Source organism: Lissotriton vulgaris, chromosome 2_1, assembly GCF_964263255.1.
Source record: "Lissotriton vulgaris chromosome 2_1, aLisVul1.2, whole genome shotgun sequence".
In the NCBI taxonomy this organism is placed as follows: Eukaryota; Metazoa; Chordata; class Amphibia; order Caudata; family Salamandridae; genus Lissotriton; species Lissotriton vulgaris.
In genome coordinates this window covers 1,661,537,321-1,661,565,250 of record NC_141687.1, presented here as the reverse complement: position 1 = coordinate 1,661,565,250, position 27,930 = coordinate 1,661,537,321, and the positions used below count along the sequence as shown (strand labels likewise).

Sequence of the window (27,930 nt, the reverse complement as noted above, 5' to 3'; positions counted from 1 at the left end):
AGTTATTCTTCGGAATTCGTGACCCTTCAAACCCCTAGATCTGTGACAAGTGTCGTAGAATACCCGACTCTGCCATGCAAAGTTCTTTCATTCTCCGCACCACTCCCCTCCAGGCGAAGCTTCGAAGATCTCCCACTTGATAAGTCAATAACTAAAGGAAAGAATCGCTTTGTTATCTCCGGATCACATGCAGTGGCCATGGTGGAGCCGAGAGTCAGCCCTAGTTGTTTGCTTGAGTAGGGTCCCCACGACGCATTGAAAATATAAAGCGCAAACATGCAAGGGCCTTGTGACAGTAACTTGAGTCCGCAGCGAAAGGAGTTCTTGAAAACAAATGCAGTGCCCTAGGAGGAATATGAATAACCATTGAACAAAAAGCTCACAAGTTGTGTCAGGCGGGGAGCTAGGACTTTCACCATCACTCCTGGCACCAGCCCAGTGCCCTGGCACGGAGCAGCCTCACAGAGTAGGCTGCTCTGTGAGGCCCTGGGGCAGGCAGAGTACCCCTGATGGTGAGGGTCTTCCTTGGAGCACCGCCTAGACAGGCATTCTTGTTATTGTGGTTTGGAAACTGGGAGAGATAGTCCCCTGTTTTCTTCTGACAGTGCCACCCCTGCTTGATATGTTTCCTGCACCAGGCATACATTGCCCGTTGACTGTTGATTCCCGGCGCTGTTGCTGACATTGTTGTGAATCTGGGCAGAGGCCTCTCTTACCGCAGCCCAGTGGGCCACAGGTTGCGCATGCTCGTTTGCCTGCACACTCTTTTCACTGCACGAGGACTTTATTTCTGTTGTAAATTTCCAAGCTGTTGTGCAGATGCCACTAGGGCAAAAGGCGCTCAGTGGATGCAGGGGATTTGACTTGTAAGCACATTGCACAATACATTGGCATTAAATAAAATGCCCAGACAGTCGGGCTGTCCAAAGTCTTCCCCGTGCTGGCTTCCGAGCTGGGGGGATTTGTGAACAAGGGGCAGTCATTCCCTGCCCATGTGCCCTTCACCTGGGGATACCACGTCCCTGTGATCAGATATTGAATAGCGCCCAGCACGGAAGTTCCCGCAGTTGTTCATTGGCGCTTTTGTACTTTGTCTGTCCTAGTCATGCTTCTGATCCAGGAGTCAGGGGCGTAGCTTCCAGGTGCAGCAGGTGCAGTGGTACCAGGGCCCAGAGAACTCAGAGGTCCACTTAACCCTGATTATTGCTGTATTTCCCAGTCCAAACAGCATCCATGAAGCTGTGTGTGTCTTTTGGGTAGGAGGTGGAGTGCTGTTGGCATCTTCGTCATTGCTCTACGGCTAGGGTGACCAGAATTTTAAAGCAAAAAACCGGGACATTTCACAAAAATAGAAGCAGTTCTATAATTTTACGTCAAGTGAGCGCACAGAATGACAGAGCTCCGCAGCACAGAATTACAAAATAGGCAGTAAGAACATATATAAGATGCAATTTTTAAACCCAGTAGCTTGCCTGTGAATTACATTGCTTTCTTGGAACAACTGCTAATGATCCCCACTTTGTAAAACATAAAAAAAACCTCTCTCCGTTTTTAGTCGACCCTCTCGAAAAACGGGGACATGAACTCAATTTCTCGAAATCTGCCCGGACAGATGGTGAACAAGCATTTTCAATGCAATAGGTCTCGCATTTGTGAGAGTTTGAGCTATTGGTATTGTAAATGAAAATGCCTTTTATTTATGTGTTTTGAAAGCCTGAAAGCGTGTGTAAATATGCTTTTTGTACTTCTAGTTCTTGCTTACGAAATGCACGCTGGCAGTAAAACAGGCACAGTTACTCACAGCCTTGCTTCTCGTAAGCAACTAATACTATAAGTACAAAATGTGTGTTAATGCACTGATTGCAGGTTTTCAGTACACATAAATAAACGGCATTGTCATTTACAATGCCAATAGCTCAAACTCTGGCAAATGCAAGACCCATTGCATTGCAAATGCTTGTTTTCTTAAAATCGGTCATTGTAAAGCTGCTCAAAAGGTTCCTTTAGCTGGCAATAAAGTCTTTTTACTGCAGACAATTCCAGGCACCTCGTTACGTTTTAAATGCTGACTTTGTGGTACTCCTGAGCATGGACTCTTCACACATAATGTCTATCAGTAACAACAGTATTTTCCTCCTACAACTTGTAACTTTCACTGGCTTGTCTAACACATCATGTACTCTGATTTTCACATGTTTGATTAATTGTTATTGTAATATGAGAGCAAATAATGTAAAGTTCTCTCTTACACCCTATATTGAGATGAGTAATGCTAATAAATAATTAAAGAAAGAAAATTGATAAGTGCTATTTAAATTGGTATTTGTGTAGCTACTCAGGCAGATGATATATTAGATACTTTTACCGTGCAAGCATGTCGCTTACATACAGGGTATGACCAAAGTCAAAATCTGCCTCCAATGTTTCTCTCAAGTACTAGAGATACTGTACAGTGATAACAAGTGGTGTGCCTTTGTTTCGCTCCATTGCACTGGCATCTAGGAAATAGACTCCAGATGTCTCATAGCCAGGATTATACTCAAACAAAAGGAGGGATGATGTTCCCTTAATTCTGCCTTTGTTTTGGATCTAGTTGGATTTGAATATAAGGAAGCCACTCACCACATACCGTTAGTACTAGGAACCAAAAGCAGATAGCAAGCACGTGCTGCTGAATGTGTCCTGCTGTTGGTAAATTACACCAGAACGAATTCAGCATATCTCACTGAGTCCAGCCCAGAACTGGGTTCAGGCGTCAAAACAGCTGCCAGATCAGGGATTCTCCTGGATCCCACTCATTTCCTTCAGTGCTTACAAGCAAATGAATTACTCTGGCTCACTGTGTGGTACAAATGAAGTACTCAAAACTGCTCACAGTATTTTGAAGCTGGAGCATTAAATACTCCAAATATATTGCAGATATTTTCATTTCTGGCAGAGCAGGAACAAAAGAAGGAAAGAGGGTGATGATGGAGGGACAGTCTCCAATTAGTCAGATTGATAACCTTTCTAAATTTCTACTTTTCTACATTTTTCTCGAAATACAGGGGCCAGTTTCGTCTTTATGGCTCTGCATGTAACTGCGAACTCAACAATCTAAATATCAACTCTATTCACCACACCGAACACCTACGTCACAGTTCTACGGAGTCCATCAGTAACCAAAAAAGTCCTGTCATCGCTAACTCATAAGACACTACACCCTTCACTTTCACTCTGGTGTTAAAAATTCTTAACATAATTAACAAACAGCAGCCTGATGTCCTTCCAGTAACTTCCATTCTGTTAGACTGTCCTTTTGATTACCAACAATAAACAAGACACATACTTGTCAATCTTCTAGAAACTCTTAGAAATCAATAACAAAATAATGCAAAACTGATCAGTCAGCATTTTAGATTAAATGTGGCAAAATATATTCACATGAGCTTGACTATTGGCACTCAAGAGATTGGTGAAGCAGAGGTTTCCTAGTTGGGTAAAACTGCATATTTTGCTTGAATGTAGACCGTGAAATAGTGCTACATTAATTGCAAGCACCAAATGCCACTTTTGAGTGAATTAATTTCTTCACCTGTAACCGGTATCTTTGTATACATGATGAAACTTGCAACATTTGAAATTAACTGCAAGCCGACCACTTGACATCTAGGAAGATGAACAGAGAGCTTGCTAATACCAAAGCTCTAGCTCCACATTCGTTCTTGTTAATGAAGGTTATTAGATTGCTTGCACATTTGGAGCTTCCAATGGCTGTTCGTATCTTGGTCCTTGATCTTGGCTGAATAGTTGCTGTTCCTTTCATAATGACCCTTTTTTTTTTAGGTATTCCACAATGTGAAAGAATAAAGGGTTAAATAATAAGAAGAAAAGTGCCATTCTTCTCAACTACAAACAATGTGCTAGCTAAACCAGGGGCATCAAAATTGACCTCACTTTGCTTTGGTAATTAAAACTGTGAGGCAAACTTTAAGGATAAACATCAACATCAAAAGACATTTGCTCCAGCATTTGTAGAATAAACGTTTCCATGTTTGCATTACTTACTCAATATATTGTCAAATTCCTTTTATCATGAGGTCGCTGCTTCATTCAAAAGCAACCTAAAGCTCAAAATATGTTGCTGTGTATTTGTTCAGCCATTACTTTACACTTCCAACCTCCGAGCTGTACTTGCTTTTAGCGGTGGGCTAGCAGTGGCCTACCAAGGGACAGGATGTCCCCCTGCTTCTAAGACCTATCAAAAAGTACCTAGGATAGCCTTATCTCACATGCAAACAATGATATTTCTTTCTACAGTTTTGCATCCTCAGATTTCATGCTACCTCAAAGGTTTACTCTTTGTTCCTAAAACATTGCATTAAAGTGTTGACCTTGATTTAAAACACCCAACTAACACCTCTTTCTTTTTCTTTGAATTACCCTCTCCTTACTTTCCATCCTCGCGATGCCCCCTCTCATCTACTAATCCCATCAAGTAACACACCGCTCTCTATTGATCACAACCAACTTCTATTAATTTAATCCATCACAAAGACAGACTGGAGTAAATGCATGAAATTGTTTTCTGAGACAACAAGACTAATCTCAATAATCAAACAATAACCACTGGACTAACCACTTTCCGTGAGTTCCTGACCAGCGTAAATCGCTTCAACGACTCGTCAGGAGTGGCTGCCACTGATGGAGCAGATTTCATCTGCAGTCAGGCATTGTTTTATTTTTTGTGCTTCAGACAGACTGCATTTAAATTGCCACGCACATTTTGGTGCAAGTTAAAAACATGGCACATAAAAAAATATGAAAGTGAGGCCAATTCAGTCTGACATGCTTTTGCTGAATTAACATGTGTTTTTGCAATGTAGAGAAAAGTGGCCTTTTTAGCTTTGAAGATTAATAGAATGTGTTTCTCTCTTCCCAGCGCATCCCATGTAATCTAAATCCACTATTTATGTCTAAAGAGACTTTGACTTGTTGCATATTTTGATAAATATTTTCAGTTAATAACACCTCTTTTTCTTTGTTGTACATTGCACATTTATTTTGCATATTGTACATAAATAATAGAAAAGCTGGTTTACACTAGTAGCTTGGCTAGGTAAACATTTATAAGGAGTATTAGTATGAAGTTGGGAAACATAATGGGCTGATTTACATGAAATTAACATTATCTTTTTGTTTATTTTATTTTTGGGGCCTACCATTAAATGGCTGCCTGTGAAACCATCAAAAGCTATGGCTTGCTTTGAATGAGAAGGGAGCATGCGCAGACTGTGGCAGCTTTCCTCATGCCAAGAAGTGAAGGACAGCTTGAACTGTACATTCTTGTGATTGTGCCAATGTACCAGCTAACTAAAGTATCCGTCCTACTGCGCTGAGAAAAGGAAGGAAGAATTAAAATGAAACATTTTCCCTAGTAAATGTTGCAAATGTTTATAAATGTATTATTCATGTATGCTTCTTTTGTTAAAACTGTTTTTTTGAATGCGTCAGGAAAGTGCAAACTCATGCCATCATGACTGACCAATCAGAACAAGCTTTCCTAAAGATGTAACCTTTTTTGTGTGGTCTGCCAAAATTTAGAGTATAAAATAATGTCCTCTCTGGATGGGGGCTGGCTTTTTCTCAGCTCAGCTGGCTTCTAGGCTCATTAGGGGGTGTGTGAGCTCTTGAAGAGAAGGAACAGATTAGGCCAGACAGCCTATGGGTTAGGTACGAGAACGTCCCGGGAGATTGCTGAAGGGAGGGTTTGCGTCCGAGGAGTGTCAGGGGGAGGTTTCTTGCTTCCACGTCATATCTTGGCCACATTCCCTTGAGGTCTGGTGAAGGAGGGGCTGTCTCACTCCCTGCTTGCTCTTTAGACACAGACAGACAGAGAGTGCAGCTGATTAAATAGAATTAGATGCTAAACTTCAGTTATGCTTTGACTAATTAATTAGGTCTGAAAAGATTTTTTTTTGACTTATGCATTTATTTCTCTTAATGGGAGATTTTTGCAAACTATTTGATTTTTGATTAGCCTTGCAAGACTATTTTTCTTAGAAACTCTTTAAGAATTTTGAATGACATTTTGCGCCACATTCCTATATGTAATGCTGATTTGCAGACTGTAAAATGTTCTGTATTAATGCTATTTTTCCTGGTCTTCAAATTCTGTAACCTGATTGATATTTTATTAATGAATAAAGGGTCAGAGAAAATTAACTTTTTACTAGAAAATAAAACCCTTTAAACACTCAACAACTCTCTTTATTGGCTTAAAATAATAATTGCATTTTTGACTGTTCATCTTTATTTATAGTCTCCTGAAGGTATTACATGGTGTGAAGGGCCCAACACCGTTTGAGCGGTAAATTAGAGGTAGCATGAGGGTTTTGCATTGAGAAATTACCAGAAGAAATTACCGCTCCATCACCACTATATAAATGCAATTTCAATTAGACCCCAATGGTTGGGTGCCTAGCCTAAGAACAAGATAGGCTTGGTTCAAATGTATAGCTCATTGGCTCAGGAGTCTAATGTCTTAATTGTCCAACTTCCAATTCGTATGATATTCTCAGCACTGTCATTACGGATCAGCACAGGGGGCAGTGCACAGGTTGCATCTTATCACTTCAAACACAGCAATCAAACAGAACTTACACAATGCAGGTTAGAGAAGGGGTGGAGGGCAAAGCAAAAATATCTTTCAGTAGAAAACTTTATCAAATCTCTATGGAAGGATGTGTTGATGAAATCTCAGATCTCTCAAAACATGCAGGAAGAGATATTGACGACCTGCTCGAGTTTTGATGAGAAACAGGCTGATCCAAAATTGAGAATCAAAGCTTTAGGCATTCTGCACAGTCTCTCGGCAAGGCACAGCAAAAAATGCTAAGGCAATCCAGCGACTTCAAGTAAACAACAAATGTATTCTGGGACAACCATAAGTCTAAGAGAACCCTTCTAAAGGGAATCTTAATAATCCTGAAGCTAATGAGGCTAGCAGCATAAAAACGTTTAGAAATTAGTTATTACAAGATACCAGTGGCAGCTCGCACAGGTAACGCTGTGGGGCAGTGGGGCGGGGCTGGGTGGGGTGCTAGAGGAGTGTGCCATACGACAGGAAAGTGGAGAGTAAGGAAATAAATAAATGCACTTACTTTGTGCTCGCAGCATCGCCGAGTCGGCGATGCTGCGAGCGCAAAGTAATTGCTTATATTTATTTCCTTACTCTCCACTTTCCCGTCGTATATGTCACACAGCACTTCCCCCACCCAGTCCCGCCCCACCTCACCGCCCCACAGCGTTACCTGTGCGAGTCGCCACTGCAAGATACTGTACTAAAGGGTGAGCCAGCTGTAGTCCTCCGTCATGAGATAAATTGGGTGCATTGAGATAAAGTTCAGAAGAAATCGAACCAGTCAGACCGAAGAGAAACTAGCAAATTGACTACTATATTAAGTTAAGGAACTGATATCGACTACTGCAATAAAAATAAAACTCTTCATTATCAGATATTTAATTTCACAATTCTTTCTGATACTAGCAGGGAAACTGAGACTCGCTACTGGGAACTGAGGAGCGAGATTCTAGAACAAAGATCTGGGCAACACAGTACAAATAAAATGTGTAATATTGTTAAAAGTCATGTGGTGAAACAAAATGTGAAAATGCTGGCAACTGGAAGAGACAGATGCGTTAAACCAGAAGATTTTAGCAAAGTTACAGGGTTAGGAAGAGCAGTTATCGTTAAATTAAACAATGGAAAAGCAGTTGCTTCGGATAGTATTTCATCTGAATTACTGAAACAACTAGCTGACCAACTCACTTCAATAATGATCAACTTATTTAACAGTATTGTTATGGGAGGAAATATCCTTGAGCCACAATGAGTTAAACAATAAAATAAAATGTGGGTTAAATCACTGATGAACGCCCCAATTAAGGGCCTTTTTTCTTGCATGCCAGTCATATTAGTTTCTTTCAATCCTAAACCTGGAAAGGATCACGTGGTGTGGGGGCTACACACAGATTTCCTTAATCAACAATACTTTATAATTTTACAGAGGGATCGTGGTAAGCAGGTTTAATTAAGTGTTACATTTCTGAGTACATTAGAATAAAAAATGCTTTGTACCTACTAGATAGCTGATTGAACTGATCTACAGACTAATTGAATCAATTAATTTAGATGTAGCTAACTGTGTACTGATGGAAGTCTACAAGCGTGATGCAACTAAAGTTTTTGACCGATAAAATTAGAACTTTTGTGGGCATCATTGAAAAGCTTCATGTTTGGGGAAACAATGATTATGGCCATAATCAAATAATAAGCAATTCCACATGCTAATATCTCGATCTTGGGGATTTGAAAGATATATTCTAGACAGCTTGGGTACAAGAGAAGGTACACCGAGGATTCTGTTTTTTGATTCAATTAGTTAAAACAAGCAGTCCATAACATGAACATTTAAAGTCATAGCACTAATTCTACAATGCGTTTTGTTTATACAGATCATGCTTGTACAACAACTGTAGTGTTTTGATCTGAAAGGGAAACATCACGTAAACAGGAATAACTGTAGTTTGTTTCATAATAGGAGCTTTCAAGTTTTTTTGTCAAAAGAATTTGAATGTCCATCAGTGTCTTGAGTGCATCATTTGCTTTGTATTTTCAAATTGACATGGCTGGGTTGAAAGAAATGGTCAATGTTTTGAAACTTGCAGGACACTGTTTTTTACCATTCCAAATAAAAAACAGATTTTATTAAAGGTAGTACAAATTAACAGGAATGTCCAGCATGGACTTATCAGTGGATACACAACCCTAGTGTAAAAGTATTGCATTAACAAGCATTTGCAAAGCAATAGGTCTTACATTTGCGAGATTTTGAAGTATTGGCGTTGTAAATGACAATGTCTTTTACGCATTTTTTTTTAGTTGTTTGGAAAAATAGCCAATATTTGCTTGTGCAGTGTACTTGTGTTTACCACAAGTTTGCGGTATATAAATGATGACTGTAAATGCATCCATGCAAACATTTACCTGTACATAGGCACATTGAAGATATAGATGCATACACAAGTACATACATGTCTATTTACATATTTACAGATATGCATACATATATGAGCATATACTAATATGCATGGGTATATACATTTATACATATATAAGATATGAATGCATATAGTCGATGTCTGCATTACACCATGCCTTGCAGAGCAGTGCATGCACTTACCAGGCTCGACCTAAAAAAACATTATGTACCTCTCGCTCACTACAATAGGTTCCAAATGCTGAAAAATGTAATTACACGTGCATAGAACTTAACAGGGTACAACCTCTTCCAGCTGTTGCTGAGTGCATATGCATAGTCAGAGGAATTGGACAATGCAATGCAGTTTCTCGAAGACACATAAAATGAGTAGACATTTTTTAACAGGAAACATAAGGTCTTGTAGGGATGGACAAACTGTTACAAAGGGGTGAGAGGTCGTAATCCTTTTAGCAAACTTTTGTGAAAGTAACGACCATCTTAGTATGGACTGTTTTCATGAAACAAACTGAAAGCACTGTTAAAGTTGTAACAGTGTACTCAAACCGCACTCCTTTGTGAGACTGATGTCTTCGGTTTTTTATCCCAATATATTTTAAGTAATCCAAAAAAACATTCAACTCAATTTTTCACTTGATATCTCCTACTTTTAATCTCAACGTAATTATTTAATTTCTGTTGTTGCATCACATTTATGGACTGTTTCATGCGTTTTCATGTTAATCTGATAAGCACGTCACAGTTTACAAAATTGGTATATTCAGGTTATTCCCTTTGCATTTCGGGCCTCTGCCCTTTATCAGGGAAAATGCATTCAATCTATAAAGAAATCACAAATGAATCTGTGTAAACGATAGGGAGGTAGAAAAATATCATTTTAAATGATGTGCATGCAAGACTGTCTTACTGGTTACGCTCAGAAGAAAAGAAATGTTAAACGTGATTTAGACATCCAGTGCAGTGGTGAAAGAAACCTAAACAACGTGTGCACACTGTGCTCAAAATACGATAGCAGGGGGGCGTGGCCAAGATGGCGGGGTGAGCGGACGCTTCCTCCGTAGCTCCTCCGGCCCGGCTCAGCCCGAGCCCTGATCGCCGCGCTTCTCTCCCCCCGCGGCTGCACTGCGGGCGAGAGAACTGTGCCGGAATTCCTGGGGCACACTTTGATGCCACTTTGACTTTCGTGGCCCCGGGGGAAGTCCCCGAAAAGTTTGTCCGAAGATCGCTCCGAGGAGCGGAGCCTGGGTCGTCCCGAGGAGAAGAGCCGGGAGGCGGGGCATACGGCGGCGCTGTCCGCTCGCCTCGGCTCGGCCGAGTGCTGAACAGCTGGAATCCGGAGTTCCCGAGGGAGCGGAATAGACGGACTTCGCGGAGTGCCGGAACTTCCTGACCGGTGCCCCGGTGGCGAGCACCATTGATGGGCGACGGACCTCACCCCTGCGCCGGCAACCCTCCCCCTGACTTGGACTTCGAGGGGTGACGCCTTGCGAACTCCGCGCCCGGAGACGCTGGATGGCGGAGTTCGACGTGTGCCCGTGCCGGGCGAATTAACTAGTGGCGAGGGGAGCCGCCGGTTTCGCCCCTTTCGGACCCGTTGCTGTTTGAGGGTCGCCCATAGACTTGCTGGCCCGGACTGCCTCCTTGGGTCCCACCCTCCCGCCATCTTGTCTTTGTGTAGCTGTACCCGGTGGCCCTCGCCGCCCCCTTCTTCTAAGAGAGCCTCGATTTGTCCTGGCACCGATTCATCTACTGCCCTCTCTGGGACTACGAGGCTGGAGGCCTCCACTTTGGACGTTGCTGACTGCCCTGCTGGCCCGGGGGTCGTCTCGCCCAGGACCGGGCCGCCATTTTGTCGCCTGTGACGCACTACCCTTGTACCCTCGTCCCCACCGAGGGCCTCACATTTGGTTCCGCGAACGGTGGTGCTCGCCTACAGCGACTGGCCCTAGGCTCCACCAGGGGCCAGGATGGCTGGGAGATGTGGCGCGGCACGAGGAGATCGCACTTTGCCGGAAATGCTCGGCAGGTCCCAGCAACTACGCGACAGGACACAGCCGTCCCCGGGGGCCTCCCGGACATCAACGGACGCAGCCGTGGGCGAGCCACCAGTCACGAGGTCCTTCATGGAGGACTTGTTCAGCTCCCTCAAGGAGGAATTTCAAACTCTTAAGACCGAGGTGGCTGGAGAGGTCCGGGAGGTGCGCAGGGAGGTCGAGGGCCTGGGCGAGCGAGTCGATGCTGTGGAGACGGCGGCCCAGCGTCGCGATGAAGAGATAACTCATCTCCAGCAGGACGTCCTCCGCCTCCGGGAGCAATGTGTTGAGCTCCAGGCCCATTCGGAAGACCTTGAGAACAGGTCCAGGCGGAATAACATTCGGGTGCGAGGTGTTCCGTCCGCGGATGAGGGTGGGGACCTGGTGGCCTATCTGCAGGACTTGTTCCGCGACATCTTGGAGGAAGGAGCGGACTTCCCGATCCGCATTGACAGAGCGCATAGGGTGGGCCGCCAGCGCCAGTCATCGCCCCCCCCGCCTGATATCCTAGCTTTCCTGCCGGATTTCCCCCTGAAAGAGCGCATCATGGCGGAGGCCCGCAGGAAGCAGCCGCTGACCTTTCGTGAGAGACCTGTGGCGCTCTATCAGGACCTGTCCGCCATCACACTGCAGAAGCGCAGGTCTTTCCGCATCGCGACGGACTTTCTGCGAGAGCATGAGACACCCTATTCCTGGGGCCACCCCTTCCATCTTATTTTTCGATGGAATGGGGTGCTGCATCAGCTGCGCTCTTTGCAAGATGTCTGTGGAGTATTGGGCCTTACTGCTACAGAGGAGGTAGGGGCTACACCTGCATGGCGGCGCCCCGAGCGGCGGGGCCGACGGAGGTCGAGGAGGCGCCCATCGTCAGCGCCGGCGAGTCGTCCGGACTCGCCCACCATCAGGGCAGACATGGCGGAGGCCCTGAGGAATGCGGCCAGGAACTTGCCTGAAGCTACTGGTGTGGCCCTAACTCTTAGCTTTAACGGTGCTGAGCTGGGGCTGGGGGGGCGGTGGGGGGGGGGGGGGGGTGTGGCTGGACGTCCACTTGACTTTTTTCTACAGACTCGCCCATTTGGGCCAGACTGAGACTATGGGGTGTTGTTTTCTGTCTTTTCTTACTTTGGTTGGTTGCCATGGGTTGGTTCTGGGGGGGTTTCACTGTTGGTTTGGTGTGGGGGGGGTCCCGTCCGAAGTGGTCCGAACATGTGCAATGTTGCCTCTGGCCTTCCCTGCGCCCCTGCCCCGCGCGCCCCCTCCGCTGCTCCCTTGCCCACTGCATAGCGCGTTGTTTCCCTGGAGGCGATGCCGCCCCTGAAGGTAGTGACCCTTAATGTTAAGGGTCTGAATAACCCCGTAAAGCGTAGGGCGATCCTTTCCCTGTTAGAAGGGTCGCAGGCGGATATTTGCCTCCTGCAGGAGACCCATTTGCTTTCCAAAGACTGCCATAGGTTGCGCTCTGCCAAGTTCCCCACGCAACTCTTTTCCTCTGCTGCGACTAAGACTGCTGGGGTGGCCATTCTTTTAGCCAGCTCCTTCAGGGGGGAGGTGTTACATAAACATGCTGAGCAGAAAGGGAGGCTTCTGGTGTATCGCATGCGATTGGGAGGTGTTACCTTTACAGTTGGTTCGGCGTACAGCCCGAATGACCACCAGGATCGCTTCCTGGAATCAGTGTTGGTGGACGTTACTGCCTCGCCCGATCGCCATATCATCTTGGGGGGGGACCTGAATACGGTCTTCGACTCCACCCTGGATAGGTCTGCCCAACGCTTTCCGCAGACAGGGGAGCTTCCTAGGGCGGTGCAGGACCAGCTTGCGGAAATGGATCTGCATGACCTCTGGCGCGTCCTGCACCCCACCGATAGGGATTATTCCTATTTCTCCCACGCGCACCGCACGTATTCGCGGTTGGACTACCTCTTGGTGAGTGGACCGCTCCGCTTGGCCGCCACGGCAGCAGACATCGGGGTTTTGTCCCTGTCCGACCACGCACCGGTTTCCGGAATCTTTGCTTGGCCAGCGGCCCCCCCCTCTAGGGGGATGTGGCGGCTCCGAGACACGCTTCTCCATAAGAAATCGGTCGTAAAGCGAGTGGAGGAGGTCATCCAGGACTACCTGACCCACAATAACAACTCTGCCACGTCCCTGGCGACGCAGTGGGCGGCTCTGAAAGCGGTCGTCAGAGGGGAGTTTATCTCCATTTCCTCGGCGGAAAACAGGGAACGCCAACGCAAGAGGGAGGAACTGACAGCGCAGGTTCGGGAGCTCGAGCAGGTTCACCGCCGGACGGGGGCTCCTCGTGTCTGGAAGCAGCTGAAGGCGGCTCGGAAACTCCTCTCTGCGTTGGATTTAGATCGGGCGGAGTATGCTGCGCTGCGCCTGAAGCATGCCTTTTACACCGGCGGAGACAGGTGCGGTAAACTCCTGGCCCATAGGCTCAGGGCTGCGCAGCAGCGCAATGTGGTGAAGGAACTGGTGGGAGTGGACGGGATCCCGGTTTCCGGTGACGCGGAGGTGGCAGATACCTTTCGTTCCTTTTATGAGGCACTGTACGCGGCAGAGCCTTCCCCACCGGGAGAGGCTGAGGCCTATCTAGAGTCCGTGACCCTTCCGGCCCTGGACCCCTCCCAGGTGGACCACCTGGAGAGGGACATTCACGTGGAGGAGGTCATCTCCGCGATTGCACGACTGAAGCACGGCAAAGCCCCGGGCCCGGATGGTTACACGGCCTTGTTTTACAAGACCTTCTGTCCCACTGTCGCGCCTCTACTGGCTCGCTTGTTCAACTCCTTCTCCGAGCCGGGAGCTATCCCGCCGGACCTTCTCTCAGCGACGGTGTCGGTTATCCCCAAGCCGGGGAAGGACCGGACACTGTGCGGCTCGTACCGGCCCATTTCGCTCCTAAATGTGGACCTCAAGCTTTACACCGGAATCTTGGCGGCCAGATTGGGTTTACACTTACCAGGTCTGGTGGAGGCAGACCAGGCCGGTTTTGTACCCGGCAGGCAGACGGTCGACAACACAAAGAGAGTGACGCACGTGTTGGAAAAGGCCTCACGCATTCCGGGGGAGCGGATGCTGCTATCAATCGACGCGGAGAAGGCCTTTGATAGGGTTCATTGGCCATATCTCGAGCTGGTCCTTGGGAAACTGGGGATCGGCGAGAAGTTCCGCACTATGGTTTTTAACTGCTACAGGAGACCATCAGCGTCAGTGCGTGTCAATGGACACAGCTCCAATTGCTTTGCCATTGAGCGCGGCACGAGACAGGGTTGCCCCCTCTCGCCGCTCCTCTTTGCCCTCTATATGGAGCCGTTTGCACAGAGGATTCGTGATAATCCGGACGCTGTTGGGGTGAAGATGGGGCAATACACGCACACTGTCAGCTTATACGCGGACGATGTCTTGCTGACCCTGGACGACCCCAAGCGGTCGCTCCCTGCCTGCATCCGGGAACTGGACGCTTTTGCCCGTGTGGCGGGTTTTAAAATGAACATGACTAAGTCGGCTGCACTGGATGTGTCGCTCTCTGCGGCCACCAGGCAGGACCTTCAAAGTCTCTTTCCTCTGCAGTGGTCCTCCTCCACGGTGCCTTACCTAGGCATTTTGCTCGCCCCCTCCCTGCCTGCCATGGTCGCAGCTAACTACTCCTCTCTGGGCAAAAAGATCAAGGAGGAACTCGGCCGATGGAACAAGGGCCTCCTCTCGTGGTTGGGCCGTATCGCGGCGGTGAAGATGACGATACTGCCTCAGATCCTATATCTCTTCCGCGCTCTGCCCCTCCAGCCCCCCGTGGGCTGGATACGGCAGGCGCAGGCGGACATATCCCGCTTTGTGTGGCAGGGCCGCAAGCCTCGGATGAAGCGGGTCCTCTCCATGCTAGCCCCGGAGGCGGGGGGTCTCGGAGTCCCGGACCTCCGGAGATACTTTCAGGCGGCGCAGCTTCGGTATCTGGTGGAGTGGAGCCGGTGGGAATCGGATAAACACTGGCTCTTTCAGGACCAGGCGGTCGCAGGCCGTACCCTCCAGGAGGTCCCGTTCCTGCGGCGCGCTCACCGCCCGCCTAATCTCTACGCCTCTTTTATCACCCGGGTCCCGCTGAGAGTGTGGGACGCGGTGTGTGAGCTGCGTGAGCTCACGACCTTTCCATCGCCGTTCACTCCCATCGCTGGCAATCCGGACTTTACCCCGGGTTTGGAGCCGGGAGCTTTTTCCCACTGGGTGAGCGCGGGCTGCAGGGCGCTTTTCCAGATCTACGGGCCGGAGGGCGTGCTCCCCTTCCAGCAGCTCCGACAGGAGTTTGGCCTGACGGAGGGGGACAGGCTGCGTTACATGCAGGTCCGCCACTGGGCTCTTCAACCCCCAGTGCGTGACGTCGCTGCCCGTTCAATTACGCCCTACGAGCGATGGTTGGTGACCCGGACCTCGGACGCCAAGCTCATCACTGATTTGTATAAATTTCTCCAGTCTCCGCCGTTTCATTACCATAACCCAGGGAGGGAGCGCTGGCACAGGGAACTGGGCAGGACCCTGAGTCACAAGGAGTGGGACAAGATTGCGTATCGGGCGAGGCACTCTGCGTACCATACTGGGCTGACGGAAACCTTCACTAAAGTGTCCACCTATTGGTACTACACCCCGGAGCGGCTCTATGAGATGCGCAAAATAGGCGATAAAGGTTGCTGGCGCGGCTGCGGACAGGTGGGCACCCTCACGCACGTTCTCTGGGAGTGCCCGGTGCTGTCGGCCTACTGGAAGGAAGTCTTAGATGAGGTGGATAGGCATTTTGAGATCGAGCTTCCGCGCTTCCCCGCGTATGTCTTGCTAGGCCTCCCCAATGATTTGATGTACCCGCTAAAATCCCGCAGGGGCAGGCAGATTGCGATTGCGCTAGGTTCAGCCGTTCAGAACATACTGATACTCTGGCGCACCCCTAATGCCCCCTCTATCACTGGTTGGCTGCATAGGCTCTGGCAGGTACTGGGCATGGAGAAGATGTCGCTAACGATGGCTGGGAATGTCGACCAGTTCGAGGAGCTCTGGCACCCCTTTTTGGCATTGCTGTCCACGGAATTCCACGAGCTCACGTGTCCACGGTATTTGCGCCTCCTTAGGCTGACGCCGCCGGCAGCTGCGGCGGAGTGAGTGTGCGGACTGGGGGCCGGGGGTTGGGGGCGGGAAGAGGGGTTATATGCTTTTATTGCTGCCTTTCGGACGGGGATGTTGGGGTGTTGTTTTCTTTCTTTTCCTCCTTTGCTCTCCTTTGTTCTTTCTTTCTGGGGTTGGGGGGTGGGTGGTACGGTGTGCTTCGCCTTTACTGTGTTGCGGGGTGCTATTCGGGTTTGACCTTGCTTAGGGAGTGGGGGTCAACAGGGGGGTCGTTCACAATGCCTTATTGCCTTCCGTATTTGCTTAGTTACCCTCTGGGGCTTCCTGCCTCCATGCTTTTCTTCTGACTCGCTGCAAAGTTCCGCTTCTTGTATTGTATGTATGCTTGACCTCCTGCTCCCCTCCCCGTGTTTTTGTGCCTTAATAAAATACTTTAAACCTAAAATACGATAGCAGAAAAAATGGTACGATTGTGCCCAGCGGATGTGTTCGTGTGAACTGCCTAATGGTGCTCATGGGTTAAAATAGCGTAAAAAAATGCTTTTGTCGGACCTATGTTTATGCAACATTCCAGTCTCAACGTGCTCTCAAAAGAGGACTTACCGCTTGTCGGTTCGGCAGGTCAACGCTGTTACACGAATCGCGACGCATCTTCCGGGAATGGTGTAATGGCTAGTGAACGCGCCGCATGCGTATTAAACCAATGGATTAACAAGACAAACAAAGGACTACGGATTATAGCGGCCATCTTGGAAAGGTGCGCTTGCATCATGTGAGTTAAACCGGTGAAGTGACAAGACAAACAACGGACTGCGGACTATGATGACCGTCTTGATAAGGTGCACTTGAACACGATAGTGTGTGAAAATAATAATACAGTGATTTAAAACCCAAAATACGAATAAAGAATTCATAATGTAGATTCAGGTGTACACTGAGAGTATGAGGTACTCTGGGAACAATTACATTCGAACATTTTTACACAGTCATGAGTGTACCACACTTTAAATGGAACATAAATGCAAACAAAATCATAAGAAGCAACTGTACTCCATCCGATCATTTAAACCCTTTGGGCTACAAGAATCCAGTTTCTTGATCCAGTGCATCTCTCGTAGTAATTTCCTTCTGCTATCTGTACCTGTTTTCACAGAAACAACCTCCAAGACCATGAATCTTAACTGGCTTATATTATGATTGTTGGAAGTGAAATGTGCAGCTACCGGTGCCTTCATTATTTTATTTCTGATGGTGCTTTTGTGTTCAGTCATACGGACCTTGATTTTTCTCTCCGTTTTGCCAACATACGGGAGTCAACATGGACATTTCAAAAGATATATTGGATTCTTAGTATCGCAGGTGGCATTGGTGAAAAGTTTAATGGTCTTACCAGTGGTTGGATGGTTGAGAGTGTTACCACGTATTATGTTGTTACAGTGTCCACAATTTAAGCATGGGATGGTGCCTGTATATGTGATGTTTTTGTCGGTGGGTTTGGTTTCAAGCATGTCTTTCAAATTTTTCGTTGGTAGGCAAATGGTTTTGAAAAAATACCATTAAAATCAGGTTCATTTTCAATCAACTGCCGATTTTTTAAAACAATTTTTTTGATTAGGTGACTCCTGCTGGAAAATTTAGAGACAAATACTGGCCTGTTGGTGCTAGTTTCCCTTGTACAACTCCGACCTATTGATTGCAAGTATTAGTATCAGAGGATATCCTTTTGATTCTCAGTAATTGAGAGTATGGCAAATGAAGTTTTAGAGACATAGGGTGACAACTGTCAAAAAGCAGTGAATTATTTCTATCTGTACTCTTGGTGTATACATCAGTTTTGATTGTGTTATCCTTGTATGTTACTAAAACATCCAACAATGGAATTTTTTCTGTACTGACTGTGTGTGTAAATTGTATATGATCATCTATGTTGTTGATGAACGTTATAAATTCATTGATTTCATCAGGGGGTCCTTTCCATACAAGAAAGATGTCGTCTATGTAACACCAGAGTTTCAAAATGTTGTCATTCCATTTGGGGTTGGTCAGAATGTTATCAAGTTCCAGGCGGTACATGAACAAGTTAGCATAGCTGGGAGCCGCACAATTCCCATTGATGTTCCAGCTAATTGTTGGAAGAAGTCATTGTTCCATGTGAAGTAACTGTGATATAGGGTGTATTGAAGCAGTTCTAGAAGAAAAACCTTTAAGTCCTGTTTGATGTCATAGTTGATTAAGAATGATTCAACGGCTTCAATGCCCCTCTTATGTGGAATAGATGTATATAGCGCACATACATCAATTGTACATAAAGTGATAGACATCAGATTATCATGAAAACGCATGAAAAAGTCCATAAATGTGATGCAACAACAGAAATGGAATAATTACGTTGAGATTAAAAGTAAGAGATATCAAGTGAAAAATTGAGTTGAATGATTATTTGGATTACTCAAAATATATTGGGATAAAAAACCGAAGACGTCAGTCTCACAAAGGAGTGCGGTTTGGGTACACTGTTACAGCTTTAACAGTGCTTTCAGTTTGTGTTTAAGTTCAACTCCCCTAGGTCAGAGAGAGCCACCCGCCAGCACCCAAACATTCACCAAGGACCCAACAACATTTGTTAATTAAACTGACAAACAGGAATAAACACAGAGTGCCACACATAAACAATTCATTGCTGTTTTCATAATAGTCAGGGCATGAGCAACAAAACAAAAGACAATAAATCCTGTTTTTTGGTAATATTAGAGCTGGATCAACTAAATCAAGAAAACAAAATTAATTGGGCTTTTTATAATACTTTAGTATTGTAAATAACATATAATAATTACATACATTCCTGTAGCATACTGGATTTCAAAAATCCCATAAAATGTTTGGAACTGACTTATACAGGTGTAATTTTTAATTCTTAAAATCGTTTTTAAAAGAAAAGACAGGCCAATAGGTTAATTCCCAGTTAGCCACCCAGTTCCTCTGCAAGAACCTGTCTACAGAAGCCCTTCTTTCATGTCTACAGACAGAACAGCCGGACTGTTCACCGTCCCTTTTTAGGTCTCGTCTAGCGTTGCTGCTCACATGCGTAGCTCGCTCGGCGAGATTTATTGCAGATGAGGACTTTTACAATAGGGCTTGAAGCTCCGCCCCTCATTTCCATTGAGTAGCATCAGTGTTTATGGTAAACGCTGTCTTCCCATTGGAAAGGAGGGTTTTTCATTGCCTCCCTTTGTCTTTTTGATCCGGCCCATACGGACTGGATTACCTGCATTATGGCTGTCGTGACAAAGTTTCTTATCAGAAGCTTCGTCACGCTACCTTGCACGCACCAGGCAGGCTCTCTGATTGAGCTAGACCAAAAAGGAGACATGGCGCCGCGTGTTTATTTTTAAATCTCTCTTCCACTTTAAAGTGAAAGCGTGATGCAAAAATAAACAGCAGATGCTTGGCGAGCAGCCTTTTTTTTATTTCTAATGGAGATTGGAGGGGGTGCAATAGACAGAAAAGAAAGACTACTCCAGGAAAGGTATTTATAAAAATTTTAGGAATATTTTTTAGAAAGTAAAAAAAACTATCCCCAGTATTTTAAAGACATAAAGCTAGACATAGGTGGAACAGGAGGCACGGTTATCCCGTGAATGAAGGGATGATGTTGAGCCTCCCTCCCCTCATCCTGTTCCAACAAAACATCCAGCCAAAGCCCCGCCTTTTTTCTCACCTTAAGCCGTTTTGACAGCTTTGCACGATTGGCTAACAGTGTGACAGCCAGCCATGGTGGGTGGGTCACGCGAGAGACTGAAGGGAAAACAAAGATGGTGGCTTGAAGTGTCAGCGGAGTCTCGGCTATCGATTGTCAGGAGTCTTACGTTGTCGTATATGTCCGGAGTGGAAAACAGGGAGGCTGGGGTCGGCCAGGGGTCCTCGGCGGGGCTGGGTGAGGCGGCGAGCCCGGCAGGCGGGGCGCAGGAAGTGGCGGGGGGCACTCTGCTGAGGACACGGGTTCTGCATCTGTTGGAAGAGACCCCGATGCGCCCCTCAAGAAGCGGCTCAAAATTGGGGCCGCGGGCAGCGTCAAGCTGGAGGAGCTGCTCTACTTGGTGCTGTGCTGCACTGTCTGCCTGGACCCGCCCAAGGCCTCCGTCTACCAGGTACTGAGCTCCCCTCCCAACTGTTGCCAGCTGCTCTCACCATTCTTCTCGAACCGTTACCACCCAGAGGTACTGACTCCTTTATCATTTCTACCTAAAGGTACTGTAACTGACCCCTTCACAATTAACATCCAGAGGCACTGACCCCCTTTACCACCCAGAGGCACCGACCCGTAACCACCCAATCCCTCCGACGTTACCACCCTGAGGCACTGACCCCTATACTGTTACCACCCAGAGGCACTGACTCCTTTACCGTTACCACCTAGAGGCACTGTCCCGATACCGTTTCTACCCGAAGGTACTGTAACTGACTGACCCCATTACAATTAACACCCAGAAGCACAGACCCCTTTAACACCCAGAGGCAGTGCCCCCTTTTAACCGTTACTACCTAAAGGCACTGACCCCTTTACCATTTCTACCCAAAGGCACTGGCCGACCCTTTTCCGTTTCTACCCGAAGGAACTGTAACTGACCTCTTTACAATTAACACTCAGAGGTACTGAACCCTTTTAACCGTTACCACCCAGAGGCACTGACCTTTTACCGTTACCACCCAACACCTCTACCGTTATCACCCACTCCCTCTGACGTTCCCACCCTGAGGCACTGACCCGTATACTGTTACCACCCAGAGGCACTGACCTCTTTACCACCCAGAGGTACTGACCCCAAACGCGTCTTGTTTTCTGTGCCAACGAAAACACTTTAATCACTTGAATCCGGAGTGGCTCGTTATTTTCACTGGACCGGTAAAAATTCCTTTTTATGTCTGACTATCTCTCCTAGCTCCAAGCTTATGACTTTCACACGTAATTGACTTTTCCATAGCTATGATCTCAAGTGGTATTTATAGAGGACAGCTTGTCACCGGCAACCTTATTCATGCGCTTGCAGCAGGTCTCGTTCGAATGGTAGAATAGGTCCTACTTGTTTGATTTCTCATCCTAATGTTTACTTGATCTAACCCATCCTGCTCCTCCAGTTTGAGAGACACAAGTGGGGTGTGTGACTGTCTGGAGCCCAGATCTACTGCACTTCCAAAAGCACCGATTAATCATGCAATTAAGTGTGTCATAATTCCACGCTGCATCCAGAAGACTTTGCCTTTCATGTGGCTGACTCTGCCCCAGCCTTGCTGGGTGACTGAAGCTGCTTACTTAATAAACAAGAAACAACTAGGGCTGGCTCTCATCAGTAAGGCTGAGCCTAATAAGTAAAACAACAAAGGAGGAATGCCAGTACTGATAATATAATTACCAAACCACTTCTCAACTAGAAAAAGATGTACTTCAAGACTGGGCAGTGCTATTGAGTAGCTGCTTTATTCTGCAAAATATATTAAAAGGTACAATAGTTTTAACCTTATTGGGTATAGTCAACACCAAAGAAATTTTTGTGACAAAAAAATGAAATAAGGGACACAGCACAAGGTAAAATATCAACCATACAGTCATAAATCAAACATATCACAGTCATGCCACAACCACTCATACATTCATACTGGAGTACTTCACACAGACTGGAGAATTCATACACCAGTGGGGGAAGTAACAAGTCTGCTGTCAACTTGTAGAAAATTCAACTAAAGAAAATACACTCCTTTGGGTCAAAATAAGTCAATTATTTCTAGATATTTACAACAGTGAGTGTACAATTGTCAGGACTAGTGCAATACAATTATAGCACTAGAACAACCAAACCGAAAAAGGGGAGAGGGCCTACGCGTTTCGAATCCCTAATGGTCGGGGGGATTCTCCTCAGGGCCAGGTTATTCTGAAAGAAAGAAGAGAAGAGCCTATGTATGCAGGTTTCAAAAATGGAACACTGGCGAGCACTACAACACCCAAAAGACCAAAATGGAACACTGGCGAGCAATACAACACCCAAAAGACCAATCAGCCTTGGGATCCCCAGTAAGACGCTTTTAAATCATGGCAACTTATTTTCCACAAATCTAAAGAGGAGTTGGGACTCATTATGTGTCTTGTCTCACAGGTCCCACTGCATCGGACTTCATTATTCTCCTGCCACTCAGGACACCTTGATACCTAGGATTAAGGTATTTCCTCTGGACACTATTGCTTGTTTGATCTTGTGTCCCCCTCAAGTTTACATGATCCTTACACATACTTTTTTGTATTATTTTCTTTTTATGGTTTCATTCAGGTCTTTTTCACTCACAAATTCGATTTCCTGGATAGATTCCAACTGGTAAGCCGATTGGTCTTTTGGGTGTTGTAGTGCTCGCCAGTGTTCCATTTTTGAAACCTGCATACATAGGCTCTTCTCTTCTTTCTTTCAGAATGTATGTATGTATGTATGTATGTAGTGACGGTCCAGTTGTTTTCGCGGCGGGTGCCGCGAAACCGGAAACGGAAGTGTGGCCCTTTTGGAAGGGCCGCAGTTCCGAGTGGAGAAAACGAGTTTCCCCGGCGCTCTGTTAAATAAAGAAGTTAACCTATACCCTTGGCCTCCGAGAGTAAATTTTGGGCCAAGGGCACTACTATACATCTCAATTCCAAAAGCAGTTGCCCACTTACCTAACTACATAAAACACAAATCTGTCAGTTGCATGTGTGCTTTGCAAGAGACACATTAACCCTCTAAGCTACTTTATGAGTGAAAACTGTGACTAGACAAAAAACAGATCTCTCCAGAAAATGCATTAACCAAGTTATCTTACCATATTTATTAACTGCTGACATTTGCTAGGTACACAAAAAACTCTGCAGCAGGTGTCTTAGCCCTATAGTTTAAAATCCAGCCTGTTTATGAGCAATTAAGTAAGCCAGAAGAGATTTAAGGTTACCTTCTTTTTCCCAATTTATTTGGGGAAGCGTTTAAAAAAACATAAATGCATACGTTTACAGTCAGACTCGGCTTTTCACGACTCAGACTCTCGTAATTCCACCCCCTTTCCGTGGTCACACCTAGACCGACAATTTATGGGTTCCCGTACTACTACATGGCCTACCTCGTTGACGTGCACCATAATTATGTTGTACACTTTGCGGTACTTATCCCATATATAACGTATGATTCTTAGACATGCCAAAAAAAGTTGTTATTGCGTCTCAGACAGGTATATATCAACAAGAATGAGGGACGTGCAAGAGGGAGATTTTGCCAAGATACTTTTATTCATTCAATTAATAATCTACAGCTCTAAAATAACAAAAGTAAAACGTACTTGCAAAATGTAACCAGCACCTACGTCCGCGTTCAGCAACAAGATAGCCTGGAATGAAAGAGCTATAGGTGTAGTCTGAGAATGACGCACGGTTTTATAACACAAAGTTCACAATGCCACATGAAAAAAATAAAAACATGTAATCTGTCATCGTACTTCCGGGTTAGACCGCCGAGTTCAAGAGAAAAGCACACAAATATGGACACCATCTTGGAATGGAAAAGTTCTCAGATTTGATCTGTTAAAATTAACCTAAAACAAACTGTTCCGATTAAACCCTTTCCATTATCAGCAATTTAACGATTTGAATGCGCAGTTATTCTTGGAAGTAGTGTTCGGGGCCAGGCAAAAAACCCGTGAATGCATAAACTTTCAGAGTTTCGAAACATATTTTCACTTTATACAATTTGTAATGCTATGGTTAAGGGGAGCTAGGACCTCTCCCAAGGGGTCTGGCAAATCTCAAGCCGTGCCTTTGGGTGTCCATAATGATCGTCTTTGATTGGACTCTTTAGCAAAGCTCTGCAGACAATTGCACAAATATTTGTGCGTTGGTTAATATTACTAATAGATGAATTGTGTTTATGTAAACAATGTACTGATTCCTCGTCAAAATTGCAATCGAGTAGAATCACCCTACATTATAATTTACGTTTAATAGGTTTCCTTGTTTTTTTTAAACATTTAACAGGTACACCACACACATATTTCCAGCAATCCCATTTGCCTATTCTTAAAATCGGTCAGTTATGTATAGTACTCAAGGGGATTGGAATATAGATAGTACAAAAGACCAGAAATACCAGGGACAGGTTGCGCGAACACTTAACATGGATCATAAAAGATAAGTGGGAAATTTGACAACTTAATTGTAATTTTATTTACATAGCGCTTACTACCCCTGAAGAAGTGCCTGATCGATTTCGGCGAGTAGCACTGTGCTCTGGTGCCCACAAGGATTAGTGGTGGATTAGTATAGAGAAATATGAGATAATTCGAGTTGTGGACATGTGCTTTTTGACGCTGCCCCAGATTTACAAGGTTGAGGCAGTGCTAAAAACGAATGCCATGAAATACCAGGCGTTAGAATGGCGATACGTTGAGAAATTATTCATTTGGCCTCTTTTTTTGCTCTTTCCATGTGTGCTGCAGAAGAGCGAATCGCCATTATTGATTGTTTACGTGCAGGAAGATGTCCCTTCCTGCACATAAACAATTGCCCTATGGCGGCAGTTTGCCTGCGCTGGCACTTGGCAGCTTTTTTTGTGCCAGCCCTAGGGAAAACACAGGGGTGCGCCGTATTCTTGTGTATAGTGCATCCCTCCGTTTTAAAAATGTCAGAGCGCGGCACTGCCAAATTTGGTGCAGCTTTGCTCTCTGACATTTTTTTGTAGATATGCCCCTTAGATTTTAAAGAGGGTCAAATTATGCTTCCGTCTTTTGAACAATAGAATATCATTGCTATAGTTCTGCCAGTTTGGGATGCAGTGAATTGTCTTTTGTCGTCCCTCCTGTAATGCTTCCCCTGGGAATGAGATACTAAAACTCAGGTGCATGTATTAATAACACTATTATACGTAGCGAAAGCTGTGCTGTATTGTGAGGATACCACCTTTGGTGAGGATTGATGTAGAGAAAAAACAAGCCTCAAGATTCTATCTTTCTCTCTATCTCTGTCTCCGTCTCTCTCTTTCTTTCGCTCTTTGTCTCTCTCTCTCTCTTGCTCTCTGCCTCTAGATTTTAAAGAGGGTCACATTATGCTTCTGTCTTTTGAACAATAGAATATCATTGCTATAGTTCTGCCAGTTTGGGATGCAGTGAATTGTCTTTTGTCGTCCCTCCTGTAATGCTTCCCCTGGGAATGAGATACTAAAACTCAGGTGCTTGTATTAATACCACTATTGTACGTAGCGAAAGCTGTGATGTATTGTGAGGATACCACCTTTGGTGAGGATTGATTTAGAGAAAAAACAAGCCTCAAGATTCTGTCTTTCTCTCTATGTCTGTCTCCGCCTCTCTCTTTCTTTCGCTCTTTGTCTCTCTCTCTCTCTCTCTCTTGCTCTCTGCCTCTGTCTCATTCTCTCTAAGTATCTCTCTCTTTTTCTCTCTCTCTGTCTCTGTCTCTGTCTCTCTCTCGCTCTCTCTCTCTGTCTGTTTCTCTTGCCATGTTGTTAAAGATTCTGATCTGTCCACCTAACTACTTTTTTCCCACTTGGATAGCCAGGAAACCTAATGGAGGGGTCTGGAGACTGCCTCGACGATGTCCTGTTAGAGCACATTGTTTTTTTTGTTTCAGCTCCTTGATGTATATTGTAAAGAATTCCAGAGTTGTGTTGAACCACAAGTTTGACAGGCTGATCAATGTGCAGGTATTTGCCTGTATTTTAGCTTTCTCAGGCCTTGAACAGTTTGGGGAATAAGGTGTGGGCGCAGCTGTTGCTAGATGAGATGTCAAAGTGCCTGCAACAAACTCATCTTGATAGCAATCGTAAACAGACACAAAGGGGCACATTAGGATGGCGGGCGGACTTTGTCCACCCGCCATCCTATCGTAAAATGGGACCGCCCGCCATAAGGACGGGGGTCCCGTGGGGGCCATTAGGATGCGCATCCTGCATTCCTGACATTGTTGTGGGCGGCACGCTCAACACCGCCGCACTCAACTCGCAGTGTGAAGACTTGGCTACTTTCTTCACTAACAAAATTCAGGAGATCTATACCTCGCTGGAAACTAGAAAATCCCTCCTCACCCCTAACTCAGTGCCCCACCCTCTCGTTTCCCCCGTTCCTTTACACACTCTCCCTCCTATCTCTCATAAAAATTTCGATTCTCTTGCCACTAAGGTGAAATCTGGTTCTCCTGATGATCCTGTCAAACCTACTGTTTTCCGGCTTTTCCAGGACTCCATCCTGAAAGAAGGACAGGCTCTGATCAATAGATCTCTTCAGTCTTCCACTATCCCTAGGTCCTGGAAGCATGCTAAAGTTGTTCCCTTGCTAAAGAAGCCTTCCCTCGACCCTTCCCGCCCTGAAAGCTTTAGACCAATTTCTCTCTTACCCTATCTGGCCAAGATAATGAAAGCTCATGTGAATGCCATCTTGACTGACCACCTGGTATCTAATGGTATCCTGAACGATTCTCAAAATGGCTTCCGGGCTAATCACAGTACGGAGTCAGCTCTTATGGCTGTCTCGGAACAACTAAGGGCCGCACAAGATGTAGGAAACACCTCTGCTTTGGTCCTGCTGGATCTGAGTGCGGCGTTTGACACGGTCTCTCACGAGATGCTGCTTAAGCGCCTCGGGGAGATCGGGGTCAAAGACGGGGCCCTGGCTTGGTTCGCGTCTTTTTTATCTGACCGTTCCTTCCAGATCCACGCCCCACCGTACTCATCCAGCAGGTTCCCCCTGGAATGTGGTGTCCCTCAGGGATCTGCCCTTAGCCCCACGTTGTTCACCGTGTACGTCCGCCCACTGGCCCTTCTGGCCAGGGAACGAAATATCAAAATGATCTCTTACGCGGATGACACACAACTTATTTTCACTTTTCCCAAGTATACCAAGCCCGACCAGGCCAAATTTCAGGAAGACATTTTGGCCATTTCTAACTGGATGACGGATAATTACCTCCAGCTTAAATCCTCTAAAACGGAGGTACTTTGGCTAGGATGTGACTCACAGAAGTGGGACCATCAGTGGTGGCCCCCGTCGATGGGTCTTCCCCCTACTCCCAAAGAGGTTGTTAAGAATTTGGGCGTTCTAATGGACAAGTCTTTGTCCTTTGATACCCATGCTAAGAAGGTTGCGGGCACATGCTTTGGTCTTCTACGCTGTGTTAAACCTATCTTGGGCTTCTTTGAGCCACCCACCCGACAAGTTATAGTTCAGTCCTTGGTTCTCTCCCATCTTGACTACTGTAACGGTCTCTTGTTGGGTGCCAACAAGTCAGTTGTCAAGAGACTCCAGAGAGCCCAGAATGCTGCGGCCCGTACCTTGTTTGCTCTTCCAAAACACTGCCACGTTTCTCACCTCCTTCGCCGGTTTCACTGGCTGCCGGTGAAACAGAGAATTGAATTTAAGACCCTCTGCCTCACTCACAAAATTCTACACGGCCAGGGACCTCAAATATTACAGGACCTTTGTACCCCCTATGTTCCAACTTGGGCCCTACGCTCTGCTGATCTCCACCTTGCTCGGACCATTAGAGTGCGCAAGAGCAGAGCAGGGGGTCGTTCTTTTAGGTCTCTCGCACCGGCCCTTTGGAATTCTATCCCCATTGAGGCTCGCGCCATCCAAAATCACTGGCACTTCCGGAAATATATTAAAACCTGGCTGTTTGCCTCCACTCAGGGGATCAATACTTAGGCCGCCCTCATTGTCCCATCCCTTTCGCCACGCCT

General features: G+C 46.1%; 1 protein-coding gene across 1 annotated transcript in view; it reads right to left on the bottom strand.

The window, feature by feature from the left end:
• Positions 1–23,642, bottom strand: part of LOC147733028 (uncharacterized) — a 188,881-nt gene extending 165,239 nt beyond the window's left edge. The window contains exon 1 of the mRNA XM_086957592.1: positions 23,531–23,642. The gene's annotated coding sequence lies outside the window, so the exon portion shown is untranslated. The remainder of the gene's footprint in view (positions 1–23,530) is intronic.
• Between the last annotated feature and the right edge of the window lie 4,288 nt (positions 23,643–27,930).